This window comes from Hibiscus syriacus, unplaced genomic scaffold (assembly GCF_006381635.1).
Source record: "Hibiscus syriacus cultivar Baekdansim isolate YM2019G1 unplaced genomic scaffold, ASM638163v2 tig00111402_pilon, whole genome shotgun sequence".
Lineage (NCBI taxonomy): Eukaryota > Viridiplantae > Streptophyta > Magnoliopsida > Malvales > Malvaceae > Hibiscus > Hibiscus syriacus.
In genome coordinates, this window is record NW_024063082.1 from 1,346,027 (window position 1) to 1,366,189 (window position 20,163).

General features: G+C 33.1%; 1 pseudogene; it reads left to right on the forward strand.

The window, feature by feature from the left end:
- Positions 1-1,526: 1,526 nt before the first annotated feature.
- LOC120161577 lies at positions 1,527-19,961 on the forward strand (annotated as a pseudogene).
- The last annotated feature ends 202 nt before the right edge of the window (positions 19,962-20,163 follow it).

Consider the following 20,163-nt stretch of genomic DNA (forward strand, 5'->3'; position numbering starts at 1 on the left):
ACAAATATAAAAGTGTCGATACTTTTATGTCAGGTGTCGATACTTTCGAAAGGATAATTACCTATTTCTTTGAAAGTGTCGATAATTTATTACACGTACTTACGAAAGTATCGACACTTTCAATATATCCGGTATCATTTTACCGGTTTTATCATTTTGATACCGGTTTTATCATATTTTTACATGTTATATCGTTGTGGATCGATATATTTTTTTAAAGTATCGACACATTATAGGCGCTATAACTGCTTCTCTTTTAAATTCACAAAGTGTCGATCCTTATATAACGTATCGACACTTTTAAATTTACCGGTTTTATCATTTTGTTACCGGTTTTATCATATTTTTACCTGGTATATCGTTTTGGATCGATATATTTTTTAAAAGTATCGACACTTTTTAGGATTTAAAACTGCTTTTAAAGTTATGTAATTTATGTTTCAATTTATTTAATAGTGTTTCATGTTTTCCACCTACAATATTAATTTAATAATTTAATTTACACAAAATTTTATTTGATTGTTTTGATATTTTATAAAATATTATTTAGATTTTAAATTTAACAATATTAACTAAAGATAATAATAAATATATTTTCACAGTGAAATAAGTATGGACACTTTTATAAAAAGGATAGATAATTTACAATATAACAAGTAAAAATATGACAAAACCATATTCATTATGACAAAACCGGTAAAATTTACTTGATATGTTAAAAGTATGGACACTTTTATAAAAAGGATAGATACTTACCGATAACCAAAGTTTACCGGTTACCAAATTTTTTAATAGTTTTTCATATTTTCTACCTAAAACATTATTAGTTGTCAACATAATAGGTACCGCTAAACCGAATTTATTAAATACATTTTAATATATCCGGTAATGCTGTATATTAACCGTATATTAACCCGCCTTTCCTAAGACATTCCCTAAATTATACTTGTTTAATTTTGCAGCTGTTGTTTTCCAACATCGTCCATTACTTGTCAGAAAATTAGTCACATTATATAATATTTTCTAAAAGTAGATTCTAGTAATTATAAAATGATCATCTCTTTAATATAGGTTGAGACTTGATGTTACGTACAGTGATCTAAATATAATAGATTACGTTAATTTTATATCATAAAAATATATTTTTAAATAAAAATTCTAAAAAATTATTTAAAAATAAAACTGTTATTTTATTATTGTTGATCAAAGAAAAAAAACTATACCTTTAAACCTTTGAAAAGAACGAGGTTACGCATTTGATACATATTTCCCGCGTTGAAAGTTGAAAACTTTAAAGGAAGGTGTGCTATTTTCGCAGATCGGAGCAAATTTCTGTGTTTTTAATTTTAAACGCGATGGCCAGTGGCAGTGGGTCAACCACGCCACATGGTATTGATTTATTTGAACGCAATGCCATTGCTTCTTCAACTTCTTCCCAGAAAATTCTTTTCTCCTCCCAAATTTATAGAAGATAACGATAAACAAACATATATCTATTCATAGCTGAAAATCCAAGGCATAGATCTTGTGGGGCGACTGTAACCAATAGAACACAACAAGTAGAAATGGGTGGGAAAATCGGCATGGCCGCCCTTTTTGTATTTTTGGTTGCGAATCTATTGCAGAGTGCTTATGGTATAACTTATACGGTTGAGTAATCCCCACCGGGAACGATGATTTCTATGATGATTGGGCTGATAACAAAAACTTTGCGGTTGGAGATGTTTTAGGTGAGTCAAGTTTTAAGTTTGATCATTATGTACATATTTAGTTATTGTTTTTTGACGGGCGATTCCCTGCTTTTGCAGTGTTCAATTTTTCTACGGGACAACATAATGTTGAGGAGGTGACAGAGGCTGATTACGACTCCTGCAACGCTGCTAATGCCGGTGAGCAATGGACCGGCGAGAATTACGCTTAACAGGACTGGTGAGTACCACTTCATTTGTGCTTTTGCTGGTCATTGTTCCGCTGGTTAGAAGTTCAACATCGAAGTCAGGAGTGGCACACCTAGACTGAGCCCCACCACGCCTGGAGCTCCGAGCCCCAGTGGTAGAACTTATACGGTGGGAGACTCCACTGGTTGGCGAGTCCCTGCCGGTAATGATGATCTCTATGATGATTGGAACGACAACAAGGATTTCTTTGTTGGGGATGTTATATGTGAGTCTCTTACCTTAAAATCTAAGCAGAATTTGATCTACATATGTATATGTTGTTTACTATACTTGCGTGTTTTTGCAGTGTTCAACTTTACTACGGGGCAACATGATGTTCTGGAGGTGACTGAAGCTGATTACGACGCCTGCAACGCTGCCAATTCGATATCTAATGTGACCACTGGACCGGCGAGAATCACCCTTAACAGGACTGGTGACCACTATTTCATTTGTGGTTTCCCCGGTCACTGTACCGCCGGCCAAAAGCTCAATGTTGAAGTCAGAAATGGCAATCGCACCGGTACTGCTCCTACTCCTAGACCAAGCCCCACCACGCCTGCAACCCCAAGCGGTAGAACTTTTTCAGTGGGAGACTCCATCGGTTGGATAGTCCCTACCGGTAATGATGATTTCTATGATGACTGGAACGACAACAAGGATTTCTACGTTGGGGATGTTCTACGTGAGTCTCTTAGCTCAAAATCTAACTTTAGTAAGCTTCTTAATTGGATCATTAGGTACATATATGAATTTTGGTTTACTATATTTTTTCAGTGTTCAAATATACTACGGGACAACATGATGTGGTCTAGGTGACAGAAGCTGGTTACGATGCTTGCAGCACTGCAAACCCCATACTTACTGTGAGCAATGGACGGGCGAGAATTATCCTTAACAGGACCGGTGACCACTACTTCATTTGCGGTTTCCCTGGTCATTGTACCGCCGGCAAAAAGCTGAGTATCGAAGTCGAAAATGGCAACCGCCCCGGCACCACTCCCACAACTCCTGGAGCTCCAACCCCCATAGTACCTGGAACACCAAGCGCCTCCGCACCTGGAACTTCAAGCGGCGTCACGGCTGGACCTACGAGCCCCGCCACACCTGGAACGAGCTCAGCTTCATCCCTTGTTGCCACTCTGTCTACTTGCTTCTCCATGTCCATTGCCTTAGCTTTGTTGTGGTGATTATGTTAAATAGTTTTGTTTGTTTTTAGTGTATGTGATACTTTGTAACTCGGAGTTATGACTTCATTTCAGTCCTTTCATTGTTACAAGGATGGCAAACAGTTACAAATTCGTGTATTTTGCCCCGCACCCGCTCTAATTGGGACGGGGATGAGTATAATTTTAGTGGGTAGTGGGCGAGTGTAGATTTAGAAATTAGTACCCGTCGCGGGTAATGGGTTTGAGACCTTACCCGCCCCACATCCACCCAGCTAAATATCCATTAAATTTTGGATCATTATGAATTTAGGTGTAATTTTAGAAACTAATTTATAAATCCGAATATTGTATAAGATTTTCAAGTTTCAAACCTTTGATCTCCACTCTCCACTCTCTAACTTAGGTATGTTTTCCTTTTGGAGGTTGTGGCCTTGATTGCTTTCTTTCAATCAACTAATCTAACAAATTTCCTTAATCTTTTCTCTTTTCCTTTATGAATTTGTAAATTGATTAACTTCTTTTATAAATTTTGATTTGGAATTTAGATTAAAGCGGCTTATAGAAAGAAAGCATAGGAGTCACATCTTAACTTGTTTCCGGTTCAAAGAAATTCATCATTGTAGACTGACGTTTTAAGTCATTTACTATCTAAATTATGGTACTTCTTCTGGAGGTTTTATTCTGGACGAGAGCCAACATACTGGAAAACAAGTAGCGAATGATATAAGAACATTGAGTCTTTCCACTTAGTTTAGTTTGCCTATCACACCTAACCTTGAATGAGATAATAGTTGGGTATTTTTAATAATGTATTCTGCAATTTAGAAATAATTCAATTGTGTTTACGGTTGTGACTCACAATCAAATTTACTGTTTTTCTTACTGTTAACATATAAATAGAGTAAATGAATGTTCTACCCATATCTTTCAAATTTATTTATGATAAGTAAATGCATTAAAGAGCTGTTATTTTAGGAGGTCTTAAATCATCTTAGTTTACTTCGACAAAACTTAAATGTTCTCAGCTTTTGTTTTGGTTAAATTCGATTATATTTTCAAAGAATCATTGTTGTTGCGGGTAGTGGGTGTGGAGATGAATTTGAGAATATACCCGCGTGAGCGGGTATAGATTTAAAAAATTTTACCCATCATGAGTGGTGGGCGGGTGGTGGATTGAAAAATATTAGGTGGGTATGAGGATGGAGGAGGGGGTATCCGCACCCGACTCACCCGTTTGCCATCCCTAATTGTTACGATATATGTTGTGATATTTGGTGTTTGAATAAAAGCAATGGATTCATTTTCTGGATAAATTTCTTTTCTTGATAGCATGAAAAAAAACCCTGTTCTGGTGAAAAAGGTATACACGTTAGTGAAGGGTGTGCCTATTTTGGCATACCTTCTTGTCCTTTGCTGATTTAAAACTAGTGGTCAAGCATGTGAATTCATCGGAATCTCTGTCTTAATCACAACAATTCCAGTGATTCTTCACACATGGTAAATGGGATTTATTTAATCCACCCCCAAGCTTCTTCCTCGTCTTCCAACATATTTCTCTCTCTGTCTATATATACTCTATTCGGGGGAGATTGTGATAAACAATCAGAGACAAACATCTAGTTGGGCTAAAACATACCATTAAACTATTTTCTTTAACTCGATACATAGTCGTGTAAAAAAATTGTTCAGTGATATATCATGTGATTATCTTGTCGAGTGCTTTATTCAGTAACGTTGGATGCTGGTTTAAATATAGGCACGATCCTTTCTTTAATCCATGTCGATGTTGGGGTGCTAATATAAAGCAAATTATGCGAAGGAGAGGAGCCATCATCGTCCCATCGGTCATTGTGCAGCCGGCCAAAAGTTCAACGTTGAAGTCCGAAATGGTAACCGCAACCGCACCTGCACTGAGAAGAAGATGACGATGATAGGATGGTTCGTCTTTTTCCTCCTTTTTAGGCTAATATTTTCTAAAACCTCCATTATAATAAATTAAGAGAGAAATATGGCCTATTGAACTAATGGACGTCATGGTCTCCATGTATAATAAATATTAATTTGTTCATGCCTTTCCAGTTGTGGATCTGGCCTGGATATAATGTGAAATGATTATGTTGTAAGATGCATTATGATTTTTAAATAAAAAGAAGCTTAAAACAATAAAGAGATCGTGTATATAAATGAAGCTTAAAGGTGGAAACAGGCGTCACGGCATACCATATCCGAGAAAGTAATGTAAGCCATCACCAATTGCAGCTTCAGTTTTGCCTTGATGAACATGGATGAATGGCGCTTAACACTGTTAAAATGTTTGCCTTGTTCCGGAAATCGGGACCCAAAAATGAACAGCGATGCATAAAGGCTCTTTTCGATCAACAACAGACATTTTCCAAACCGAACAATTCTTCTAGTGTGTATTGGTACCTCCGGAAGACCCTGCATATCAGACCAAAAACATATACTTGAGACCATGAGATCGATCCAGTCTCATACACTGCAACTTCAAAGCGCGGTCTCCTTACGACAAAAAAAATTAGCTGACCCTATTTCATATATAATGGGGGTAAGAGGGAGGTAGGGTAGTAGGCTTCCCCCAACGTCAGGTTGAGAGCAGCTTCCGTAGAAGACCTCCAATTATGAATTGCCAACCATGAGACTCGATCCCACAACCACAAGGTTAAGAGCCTTACGACAAACTACACCCATTTCTTAAAACACACAGATGCCTCTCACCACCTCGATCTACATGTGATTTAGCAAAACTTATCTACATCATATAATTGACAAAATGTAATGGCACCTAATATCTAGTACTAAAAATTACTCTCTTCCGGGTAACATGAAATGCAGCACTATCATATGAGCCTGCAAACGTCAATCTTAGCACAATGGCGAACATGAACGCTGCATTGTGGATATGTTCATTGGTGGGATATCTTGCTGTTCAATTCTATTACCGCCAACATCAGAAGAGGAAAAGAGATTCTGCAAGGAACTCTTTACAACAGGATCTGCAATCTTTGTACCAATAGGTCTCCCAACAAATAAGGTATTAGACATTATATTTTCCTGAACTGGAGAACCTTTTGGGGGGAGCTCTGCATTTTGATAGTGAATTCCATAATAAAGGGGATAAAGTTGACCCAAGTTTGGAGGGTTCTCAGTTTCTATCCTCATTGATTGGTAACATCCATATGAAAAATTTCCGGAGAGAAAAGGATTACAATGATGCTTAGTTTGTGAAACCGAAATGTTCGAATTCAAATCGGTGGTGGTCTTGCAAACTGACCAACGGATTGAACCGATGATAACTTAGGACACCTTTCCTTACTGCCTTCATCCAAAATCCTAGAAGCTGAAGGAACAGGTTCAGGTGCTCTTGGAGTAAGGTAAGTCCTAGGATTACAATGTCGTTGGCTTCTTGAGGATCTCACTGGATAGCAAGTGCAGCTGAAACAACATATATGTAGTACAATATGAAAATTTCGTAAAGCTTGAGCTAGTGCATATAATATTAAATATATATATATATATATATATATATATAATATTAAAAAATCCCACATTTATAAAATGAAAATTTTATTTTCTAGAAGGATCTGGACATAAAAAAAATTAAGAACGCAGAAACCATTCACGTCTTCATGATTGACACCTCTGTATTATATACAGGTTTGGGCTTAAAAAACAAAACATAAAGATTGGGGACCATAAACAACCCATGCCTATACTTTCCAATAATTATTATATATATTTTTATAAAATCATATGATAGCATGTGACATATAATATTAATTAATAAAGAATTAAATTTTAACAATTAATATTGGTTAAAAAATAAACTAATGAAATTTTTAAATATAAATTTAACCACAAATATTGGTTAAACAACCCATGCCTAAGTAAAATTTTAAATGAGGGTAAGAAAAATTCATAAACGTAATTGATTTTTTTTATAAAAAAAAAACTCGAAAGTATCTATTACGCTTGAATATATATATATATATATATATATATATATATATATATATATATATATATATATATATAACTGTTGAACTAAACTGTAATTGGTGAATGAAAATAAACCCTACCAGCTCCCCACTTTTTTCCTTTCTCTATAAAGCTGGTGAACGAATTATATATTGGTAGAGTGGTCCTTGAAATTTTGTACGAACCTCCTTCTCCTTCTTCTTTTTCTTCATCACCACTGCTCTGTGTTTTTAGGTCTGAAAAAAATGGTTTAATTTGCAGTTGATAATGTCGGGAGTTATTTTCTTTCAAAGTTCTGATCATGTTTTTTCCACAGCTTTCTTGAACTTTCTTAATTTGCGTACTTAATTACAACATTAGCTAATAACCATTTATATGTATGTATGAAAGCTCAAGAAAGCTGTGGGAGAACATGATGGCATTTCAGGACTTGTGTTTCTGGTTAAAGTTATAGCTACATTGAAGGACAAGATTCTTTTGCAGCAAGCAATTCCATTAAAGAACATGGTAAGCTTTAAGCTTTCAAAATTACTGCCTACTTGTTTTTTTTTCTTCTTCTGAAATGTGATCCACAATTCTTTCAGCAACCACGACACGGTTGTTCGATTATTTAAAATTATCCGGTTAGTGCTAACAATTTCATTTTACGGTTTCTATTCCACCAACAATGAATAAATTGATTAGTAATGCAATTCTATTGATATATGTTTAGTAATACTAAGTTATACTCCAACACCTCTCTTGCCATTTATATGAAGATTGATCTAAATCATATTCCGGAGATTGTGAGTTCGATTGGGTCTAAATCCATAATTACTTGTGATTCAAGAGTTTGAACACATTTCTTACATCCTTGAAAAGGTGGCTGATTTTGGTTTCTTGAATATCCTATTTCATCTGTCTGAATTTGAGCATTGCAAGTTAGTATGTTTTTGTTCTATAATAAATTATAGGTTTCAAGGAGATCACATATTGAGATTCGGACTTTAATCTAATTCCGTTAAGAAAGAATACACGAAACAATTAAATTTAATCTGGAGTTCGAGGACGGACGGAACCGACGGCATTGATGGTAAGTTAAAAGATGGGTGTAATGAAGATGGATTAATAATTAAGGGACCATTTGAGATGAGATAATTGAGTATGATGGGGAATCTTTACCTAATTCAAAGAAACCTTTGTAAACTGCATCATTTTGTATGTTTAGCCGCTGTTAGCTGTGTTATCCTATATAAATGTGCTTGGAATCTTTTTCAAATCAAATATGAACTGCGAAACGAACACAATGATAAAAAAAAATGGTATATGGCTTTATTATATATAATGTTGCTAATATTAGATGTGATCTAGCTTTTCAGGAATTGCTGTGCAGCTTTATATATATATCAGAGTGAATTCAATTATTGAGAAAACATGGGGAAAAGGTGACAATAATTCAAACACTTTTATGCATCTGCAGTTTTACCAATTCAAGTTATATACTTGCATCAGCTCTCATCTGATCAAACATGTAGGAGAGATTTGTCACGAATATGAAAAGCAATTCTTTTATTTGGTTTGAAACCCTTGACTTCTAGCATCAACTTTGATTATATTTAAAATCAAATCGGATCAAATTTTATATAAAGATAAAGTTTTTCTAACAAATTTTTCAAAGCACAAGACCTAAGTCCAAAATTCACCGATGGAGGTATCCAGCACACGCTCGACTTCAAGCTCGGCTCCCGCAACATAGGCGCGCACTGCAATGGACAGTCCCACTTCTAAAATTATACTTTTAGAATACTCCATCCGAATTAATTTATAATAGACCATGATTATACTAAAATCCAAAAAATATGAAAGGACAAAATTTCACCTCCTTTTAAATAAAAGTTGAAGCTTTTTGGTCAAATTTTTAGTTTGAAAGGGCAAAGAGAATGGAGTAGTGGTGGCACATCACCTCTACCCTCCCTCTAAATGAAGAATGTTTCATCTTCAATTTATTCCCTTTTTCAACTAAATTATTATCGCCATTTTAAAAAATAAAAGCGATAGTAGAAAACCGGCCTTTCATGCCTTTTTCTTTTTCCCTTTGAAACTATTCAGTATAAGCAAACAATGAAAAGTACTGAACCAACGAGTGATATTTTGTGGGGAAGGTGAATGGAGGCCAAGTGGGAACCGTCCATGTTGTTGTGCACATTTGAATCTATGTACGGATACAAATATAAGATTTTATTTCAAAATTATCGATAACATAAAATGTAATTAAATTATTAGAGTTAAAGGATCACGACCTCTCTCATTTAGAACTGATCTATTAATCGACTAAACTAATTTGAGTACTGCAGAGGTTCAATATAAAGTTACTTCTCTCAATCTAATTTGATTCATTCTCAAACTTAAAGATTTGAATCTCTGACATTGTTTAAAAGATTTAATGACTCGTCCCACTAAGAGTCGATAATGATCGAATTAATATTTTTACCATTCAACCTAACAAGAGTCGGTAACAATCGAATTAATATTTATATAACTGGTGTGTGTGAAGAAACTGAAAGGGAGATGGCAAGGGCAAATCAATAATGGCGCCCCCATGTGTGGGGTAAGAAAAAAAATCAGTCACGTCGCTGTTGAGGCATAACTCTTTGTTCCAACCATTGGAGCAATGGGACAGCAAGTGAAACATGCAACAAGGCAGGGAATAAAAACGAGTTTTATGTTCACAAATAAGTGTTCTATTTGAGTTTTGTAGATTGATAAAATAGCTGTCGGTAGAAATTTTTTTCATTAAGATATGACCCAGTTTTATTCTGAAAGGATTAACGATTGAGATCTAATGTGTCCAAGGACAGAGTCATGAAGCAATTTCAAGAGGTCAAATAGTAATAGGAATAAAATGACGACGATAGTCTAATTATTAAGCCATCAATTTAAAACTAAAATTTGAGGGATTAAGGTCTAATTTGTTTAATTTTAAAATTGAAATGGTCTAAAAAGCATTTAAACCGAAAAAATAGTAGACCTTTATCTAGTTTCGAAACTAGAAGGGACCTAAAAGGTAATTGTGACTAAAAATGGAAACTTATTTTGCCTAGTTTTATTCTTTAATATTCGTACTTTTTTATATATATACAAAGAAGAAAAAAACAGTTGGTTGCGGCCGAATTTGTGCCCACATACAAACAGCAAAACATGCAACGAAGAAAAGGCAGCAATATCAACGTGTATCAATTTCACTCCCATGTCTGCAAAATCAGGTACCGGAACATGCAGAAATGCCAAGGGAAAAGTAATGGAAATATGTAAGATTTGTACAACAATGATACATTGGAAAAATCAAGCTGTGAGGAGAAATAATATGTTAGTTTAAACCAGTATCTCAACTTGGGTTGTGGTGTTGTTTCTTTAAAGAGAAAGTGATGGAAAAAAAATATTTTTTTAGATTTATTATTACCACATTACAGCAAATAATGCAGACAATGAGACGAAATGGGTTGCAGTGTCTTTAATAGGGGTGTATTCGGTTCGGTTCAATTTTTTTACTAAAAACTGAATCGAACCGCAATAAACGGTTTTTTAAAATTTAAACCGAAATCGAACGGTTAAAAAACTGAAATATGTGAAATCGATTTTTTCGATTCGGTTCAGTTCGGTAATGCAATTTTTCATAAACCGAAAGATTTAGGGTTTTTTTGTATTTACTTTAATTGAGAATTTGGGCTTACCGCTTATGGGTAAGGGTAAGTTGGTAACCGGCTGGACTTACCCAGATTGTTTATTTGGTTCGGGTTCCATATGAAAAACTCGAACTGAACCAAATTGAAAATTTTGAATGTTTAAACCAACCCGAAACCGAATTGTATAAAGGCAATCTGAACCGAACTGTTTTATTCAATTCGTGTCGATTTTTTTATTTTTTCGATTTCATTACTCAACCCTAGTCTTTAAGATTATTCAACCATACATTCACAAAGAACCAAGGTGATCACAACTTTTTAGATAATAATTAAATTTTTTATTGATAACTTAAATCACATCACCCATTCCTCCCCCTGTTTCATCATTGGGTGTATGGATTTAATTACTCGAGTGTTTGATTTTTGACTAAAGATTTTTTGAGTTATTTTTGTAGTGTACTTTTAAAATTATTTTACAAAAGTAACACTAAATTGACATTTAATTATTAATCACGCTTATATTTAACAGACGCAATTTATCAAATTCAAGATTTTTAGGAAAAATAACATTCCTTTTAATCATAGAGGTCACTTGATGAGTTATAGAATTGATTAAACTATGTTAAAATAATCATTTTAGTAATTAATTTTTTTAAAAATTATAAGATAATTACTAAATTTAGAGGGTGTGTCTGGACCCTAATATCCCATCGATTCATCTATATGTGCCTATATAAATATTCAAGATTCCTAATGTATCCTTATGTCGAAAAAAGTTGATGTTTTTAAAGCGAGAAATTAATCCAAATATTGTTAAGGAAAACGTGATACCAATTATTGGTTCATAAATGTGCAGACGTGCACAATATGGGTAACGTAAATGTCTGAATCGGTTGAACCCTCCATATATTTGTGGATATTTTAACCCAAATTTAAAATAATTTTCCTCAAATAGAGGTTATTTTTTTTAAATTTTGTTTTGGAATTAAAATGATAAACATTTAAAAGTTCCTTTAATCAAAATAATAATTTTAGAAATTTTTTTATTCTCATTAATTAAATGCTTTATTAGATCAAAAATTTCAAATAGTTCACAATGTGAAATTTCTTTAGATAACGTGTAAAACACACAACGCAACAACTCAAAAGAAAAAACTCAAGAAAAAAATTATTTTCTTCTCCTCTAATTTTCAGTGATAAATAAAGTCAAGGGAATAGTTTGTGATCTCTGTACAAGTGCAATTATAGTTGATCATCTTAAAAGATAGATAACCAATGATCTCAACCACCATAGGAGTTGACAAAAATATATCTTAAATAAACTATGGAACTTATTTCCAATTCATTAATATGAAATCATATATTTATTTCTAAATTATTCTTTTCGATTATTTTACTAAAATCTTTTTTTATTTTTTATTTTCGTTTTGGAATGTTATAATTGTAACACTTTAAATTCTAATTTCTATCTTGTCAACGTGTCACGCATGTTACATAAGTCATTATATACATATACATGCACCAAACAAAAGGAGCAAAGTGATTAAAATATGAAGGAGGATTAGTTGGCGGCACTAGGACATGCATGAATCAATATCGACGGGATCACATAATTAAACTAGTTAGGTCAGATGATCTCGTGAATATATCCCTAATACAGCTAATACATACACACCCATATGGTGTACTTCTGTTATTATTTTAATGGCTATAAAAAATAGTGCAAAACATGACAAACCCCCCTTCGTTTGTTAAAATAAAAAGAACACGCTAGTTTTGTCTATGGTGGATCCACTTAAAGGAAGGCACGAGCATCCAGATCTGGTAATTAAAACATACTCTCACGACAATACGGCATGTTTTGAGATAATCTAGAACCTCTTCCTTACAGCTGAGTTGTCCTTGCTCATTGTGTTTTTTTCTTATTAGTTCTGATAAACTTATAGTGTTTTGATCCTCAACATAAGATATTTGTTTTACGGATTGGTTAATATTTTGTGGTTCACTTTTTTTTTTTTGAGTTGGTCGATATTTATTGGGTTGGAGCATTTTTCAGGTGGGTTCTATAACCTTCAAACGTAGAATATGAATTTGTGCAATGCAAGGTGGAATTTGAATGGCATTTATGGCTATGGTAAATGTAACCGATGCTACTGTAATAAATTACGGTAAATATATATATAAAAATGCAGATCGATCCAAAACTAAACAAAGACAGAACAATTAAGATAAGTAAGAACCAAAACAGTCGGCGAAGCAAGAATCTAGAACTATAGAAAACTCCAAGTACGAAAACAACAGTTACATTTCCCTGTCGCTCTCTTTCTCTTACAGTGCTACTGCAAATTGGTCTTGAATTTTTTTCTCCTTTTGGCCCTGTTTGTATCTTCCCACAGCTTTATTGAACCGCTGCAGCAACCACAGTCAATTAAGATAAGAACAGCAGCAACGAACGAAGTTGCAGTTCAAGAAAGCTGTGGAAGAATACAAAGAGAGCCATCTTTTGTTATTTTCCGTCTTTTTTCCTCTCGTCACCGTTTTTCCTTTGTCGGAAAAGAAAACCCTAAAGCTTCATGGGAGACCATGGCTGAAACAAGGAAAAGATGAGTGACGGGAAAAAGGGAAAGAAATGGGAAGAAAGTTCACATAGGGTGGTGTAGAAATGAGGGAAGATAGGGTTTGTTTATAGTGGAAATTTGTCGGTTTCTCTTTACCATCAATCCCGAGAAGAATATTGGGAGAGAAGGGGAGGTGTCTCTTTAATAATATTTCTCAACCCTACCTCTTACTTTTTGTTTTTATTATTTTCTCTTTAATAATAAATAACTTATTAATTACAAAGTTTAATAATAAATAATGTTTAGATAATAATAATAATAATATTTACTGAACCCTACTTGTAATTTCGAACCCTTTGAAACCCTAGAAAGCTGAGTACGTTTTGTTTGGTTAAGTTCACCATAACATGGAGAATTATCTTATTATATTTTTCTCGTTAATTAATGTACGGCTGTGATGTGTCTTGCCGGATCTGACGGTGAGTGTTATCCTTGGTGGGGCAAACGTATGGGCCACCTTTAGATGTCCACACATAAGGGCATCTCCAATGCTGCTATACTTTGGAGAATTTCTCCACTTTGGAGAGAGTTTTGTCTCCAGCCCTGCGCCTAACATATCTCCACTTTGAGAATTGCTACAGTCCGCGTCATATCTGTAGTGGTACTATAGCTCGCACTACATTTATTTTATTTTTTTTAATTCAAGTAAATTAAATTATAAAATATATATAAAAATATATTGAAATTAGATAAATAAACATATTAATTTTTTTTTAATTTTTCTGATTTTTTATAATTTTTCTGATTTTTTTAAATTCAATTAGATTAATTTGCAAGATAGATAAAAATACATTGAAATTAGATTAAAAAACATACTAATTTTTTTTGGTAATTTTTCTGATTTTTTTTAAATTCAAGTAGATTAAATTGTAATATAAAAATATATATAATTATGTAACTTATATTTTTTCGTATTATTATTATGAATTGTAATTTTCTTATTTATTTGTATTTTCGTAATATTATTTATGAATGTTTTATTTATGTTTTTTTATCTTTATTTAATAGTTAAATATTGTGAATAAAGTAGAGTTGATGGTAATGTAGAGATAGTGCTGGAAATGAATTAATGTTTCATCTTTATAGTAGAGATAAAGATAATGTAGAATAGAAATGAAGACTGGAGATAATCTAAGGAGTTAATTAATCAATCGCCCACGCTTTGACGGCCCATCTTGTAGTTTCTAGTTTTTCTTTGATCGGGTTCTAGTCATTATTTTTGGCTAATTAAACTTTTTATTTTAATCTAATCACAGTTAAAAATCATATATATATTTATATATATTAAATTAATCTTAATTCAACCCTGACCTCTTTTTAAAGAACTGCTGCAATTTTAATAAACATCCTTTGCAGTAGGAGTTAATCAAACAATGCTTTTCCTATGAGTTGTCCACGACTCATCATAATAATTTTACCAATGCATCTGTCATTTGGTTATGTTTGCGAGGGATATGTTCAATTCGTATCTCCCAATTATTATTATTATCAAACATCATTTGAATTATGTCCACTATAATGTGATATCATAGAACTTTTTATTGTCTTTGAGGTACTATAACTGTTTCAACATTATCCATTTCAATAATGATTTTTTTAAAATAAGGTTCTTTGCATTCTTAAATGCTTCATGCATAGTCCAAAATTCCGACAATAGAATCAAGTATTTGTCGATGTTTTTTCAATAATTCTAAAAAGAATTTTGCTCTTAATGAATATTGAACCCAAAGCCTAAATAAAAAAATATATCAACTGAGAACTTTTAACTATATGCTTTAAATATTATTGGCTACCTTTTGAAAAATAAAAAATAAAAGAGCGTGAGATGCACTTTTTATTAGTATAATAATTCAATTTAAGTTTATTAGTCAATTAATACAAAATCAAATATTACAGATCTACATATAAAACACTTTAATTACATGAATCTCAAAATAAAAGAGCGTGAGGTGCACACAACGAAGCATGCCAGTAGTGAGATTTGGGTGGTGGAATCAAGACAAAAGGTATAAAGAATAAATAAAGTAAATAAATAAACGAAATTAAGGGGAAACGAGAAAAAGAAGAGTTGATGTTCATAAAACAAAACCAAACACATGGAGGCATGTGAGAGTGGGGCTACCGAGTACCGACCACCGTAGCATTTTTGCGAAAGTTGGTGTAAGTATTGACAGTACGGCCCGTTTTCATGGGCGACTACCTCTGTTTGTCGGACGCTTTCTATTTGTAACCTTTTGCTAACTTCATGGAAGGTTCAACCAATACAGTACCTGTACGTGCATTCGACTCATAAAATAAAAAATTGATTTGATAAAGTTTTATTTAATAACCTTTCCATTCTTTTTTTCTCCTATACTTTATCATAATGTTTATTGTATTTTTTATATTTATACATTTTATGTTGTTTAATTAAAATTTTCTTTCATATGAAAATAATAAATGATTTTGTTTGTTCTTATAATTATCTTCTCTCTTTTAGGATTGATTATCTTTTTTATCGATAAATACTTGCTTTATTCAATGATATGTCCTGATTAAATTGTGATAAAGTCAATTTATCATTGTGTCGTCATTGTTATGTTAACATTAATTATATTTATTTTCCACCGTCGATAATTTTATTATTTGTATCTATTATTTTATTTGAATTTTTTGGTTGATTTATATTTTTTTCTTACATTGTCTTAAACTATTATTTTGTGGATAGTTTAAACACCTTAATGGCAGTAGGAAAAATGATTGATTAATGTAATTTGATCTATTTTAGTTTCACTACATAATCAGTCATGTCTAAATCTTTTGTATTATAAATTTAAATATATTTTAATTATTAGTTTTGACATATTTTTTTTATAATAATATTTATTTCCTAAGTTATTTGAATTTGATTTTTACATTATTCTTCGCATGTGTTAGTACATAAAATATTTATAATTGTTTTGCATGATTGACGTAAGGGTTTTAAGCACAATAAAACATAATTTTAGTGGAGTTTTTAAGTGCCGCAAAAAATATTACACGCGCTAGTAAGAGTGCCACAAGAAGTGCCATTAAAATCAATGTCGTACAAGTTAGTGACGTTTGTGAACCTAAAACGCAACAAAAGTAGGGACGGCAAACGGGCGGGTCGGGTGCTGATAGCTCATCTCCACCTAATATTTTCAAATTCACCACCCGCCCACCACTCATGATGGGTAAAATTTTTCAAATCCACAACCGTCCACACGAGTACATTTTCAAATTCATCCCCACACCCACTACCCAACTGGAGACGTACCCGGCTAGACCCGCCTGACAGCAACCTTAAGTTATACATAAGCAACAAACATAAAACAAACACGTCCATTAAGAAACATAATAAAATAAACAAATGATTATATGAGTTAAGTGTTAACATATATCTTAAAGTACATAAAACACCATAATAAAAGACATAATTAAAGCCTAAAAACATAAATGACAAACACATAATACTTTTGTTCCTTGGCACACATAAATGATAAACCCTAAAATTATACGTAAATTTATAATGATCCAAAATTTAATGGGTATTTAGTGGGCGGGCGGATATAGGGCAGGTAAGGTCTCAAACCCATCATCCGCCCACTACCCGCGACGGGTACCACTTTCTAAATCCAAACCCGCCCACTACCTATTAAAGTTATACCCATCTCCGCCCCAATTGGAGCAGGTATAGTACGAAATTCACGAAATTGTACATGTTTTCCATCCCTACGTAAAAGGTCAAGTTATATAGCGGCATTTGTTCTAAAAAAATGTCGTTGTATGTTATGATTTATAGTGGCATTTTATTGACAAACACCGCTAATTCTCTTGTCTTTAGCGGTGTTTGGCATTTGTAATACAAAATGCCGATATATATTATGATTTGTAGTGGCATTTTACCACAAACGCCGTTATTTGCAAAAGGTTGGCATAGACAAGTTTGTTTGGATTGCTCTTTGTTGAACCCTTAAATTATTGATCATCACTATTTTAATCCTTAAACTTCCATTAATACTAATATAATATTATTTTACTGATGAGTTTAAATATTGGGGCTGATGACATTATTTAAAGAGTTGGTAATGGTAGTTGTTATTTTGTAGTAACTAGAAGCCTAGTTCTCTCAAGCAACATTCTTTTCGGAGCTAGAGAATATGAAGGTAAGTAATTTATTAAAGAAAACAATTTATCATCATTCATCGTACATGATATCTTTAAGGAATATTAAGTTCAAAGCTAACAAACTAAACTTTCATAGCTTTAAAGAATATCTTTGCACTCATTGGAGCCCCCAAAGCTTTAAGCAGCCTGAAGTATACGAGAGAAGATTGTTTAGTAAATGATAGGGTATCAAGTGGAGCACATAGCAAATAATGAAAAAAGAAGAGGACAAAATCATCCAAATCCAGTAAGATTTTGTGTACCTTGCAAAAAGAGCAAACGTAACAATAGATGCAGATTAAAAGGAAAAGAAAATTGACAAAGAGCAGTTGCTTCACCAAAAACTGCAATTGCTTCTTCATCAGCACCTAAAATAATCAAATACAAAAGAATATAAACATGAATGTATACATGAGAACAAGCACTAAATGGTATTATAATAGGAACACATGAAAAACGAAATATTGCGTGAAACAAAATCAAGCCGAACTAAAACAATCTCTTGAGCCATTTAAGTGGCAACTCACAATACATGAAATTTTCCAATCCCGCAATCAACAAAGCAAAATTACCTCATGATTATTGCTTAACAAAAGCTATTCCCATATAAATTGACAAATGATTCACCTTCTTTGGTTGATGATTGCAAATCCGTGTTGGGCACATCCAATCCATCCTGAAGGCAAAGTTGCTGAATCTGCAATTCCTATATAAATTGACAAATTTGGGGTAGATAATAAGTCGGCTGCCCAAATAAGTTTGCAAATATAAGTAAAATGTAAATGAAAACATAAGCACAAGAAGAAGGAAAATCAAAGCTACCATTCGTTGCCATCAACAGTAAAATTTTAAAAGTAGATCTTTATGTCTTTGATTCTGGAGAAATTCTCAATCCTACAAGTGACCTTTGTTATTTCTCCATTAACACCCTCAGACTGAGGCTTAGTAACATCCACTCCATTCAAAACTTCAACCCTTCATATGACCTTCGGAAAATTAGACCCAGACTTGTTATTCACTGCACTGGAAGGTTTTAAACATTTATTTGGTATGATTAGAATTTGGGAAAGCAAAACAAAATGGAAGGGAAAAAGTATATAATTAGAAGGGTATATATGTTTACTAATACCTTCCATTATCAGAGAATCTGGTGCTCAAAGATGCTATCGGCAGAACGTGAAGTGGAAGAAAATTAAAGGTTTCCAAGCTTTCCTTGTACAAATATTCACAATTCAAGTCATTTCTTTTCCTATAAAGTCTGTGTCGACTCTTAAACTACCCTCTTTCTTTTTACTATAATTTGATTTTTAAATAGTTAACCTAATCTTTTTAGACTTTAATATATTTTTATAAATATAATTTTTAAGGTAATTTTATAAACGAATTTGATTATCATCAACAACCATCACATTCAAGTTCTTGGTATTATTAACCATGTCTCCATCTAATTTCATTCTCTCTGATGAACTCGATGCACCATGTTTTCAACTTTTATTTGAATACACGTAGGAAATATTAGCTATAAGCACACAAAATCATGAGAAAATAATCAGAAACACAAGCAATAATCAAGTAATTAAAGCCTGGTATGTGAATGAATATATATGTAATTATGTATATATCTCATATTTTAAAATTTAATGATCCAACTAATGCTTGAAAACACGAACGTCATTCAAATTTCAGAATTTAAAAATGACCTCGATGGTGATAGAGAGGCTACGACTGTGTCGAACGGTGGCAGTGATACTCGGAACAACGACAGGATCATGATGGGCGTGGTGGTGAAGGTCACGACGGCGTCGAACAGTGGCAGTGATACTCGAAACAACGACGGGATCGTGATGGGCGTGGCAGTGAAGGTTATGACGACGTCGAATGGCTCCAATCAACAACATATTTGTTGGGTCTTTGCAAATGGCGGGGAGCAGAAAATTTTAGGGAAAATAAAAAGTGAGATCGGGCTGAAGGGTTAGGGACATAAAACTTTTAAAATTTGCGGTAATTTTAAACTCAAACGACGTTAAAGCATTGAACTATTGCGGTGTTTGATATAAAAAACAATACAAAAATACCAAACTATTGCGGCTTTTGTAGAAAAACGCAGCTAAAGGGCTACTCTGTCATAGCATTCTTGAAAAACACCACTATGGATGAACCCTATTGCGGCATTTACATAAAAACGCCGCTAAAGTACTACTCTGTCACGACGTTTATTGAAAAAATGCCACTATGGATAAACCCTATTATGACATTTGTATAAAACCGCCACTAAAGTACTACTATGTCACGACGTTTGTTGAAAAAAATGCCACTATGGATGAACGTATTGCAACGTTTGTATAAAAACTTCGCTAAAGTACTACTTTGTAACGACGTTTTGTATAAAATGCCGCTAAAGTTACCATTTTGTGGCGTTTGAAATGTAAACGTTGACATATGTTTTAAAGTTAGCGACATTTACTCTCAAAATATCGCTAAAAACATTGTTGTAGAATAATTTTACTGTAGTGAAGTTAGGGTTGGTACATTTTAAGAACTTTGTTATCTTTATTTTCTATGTAGACTAGGGGTGTGCATTATCGGATATCGGATATTATCCGATCCGAATTTT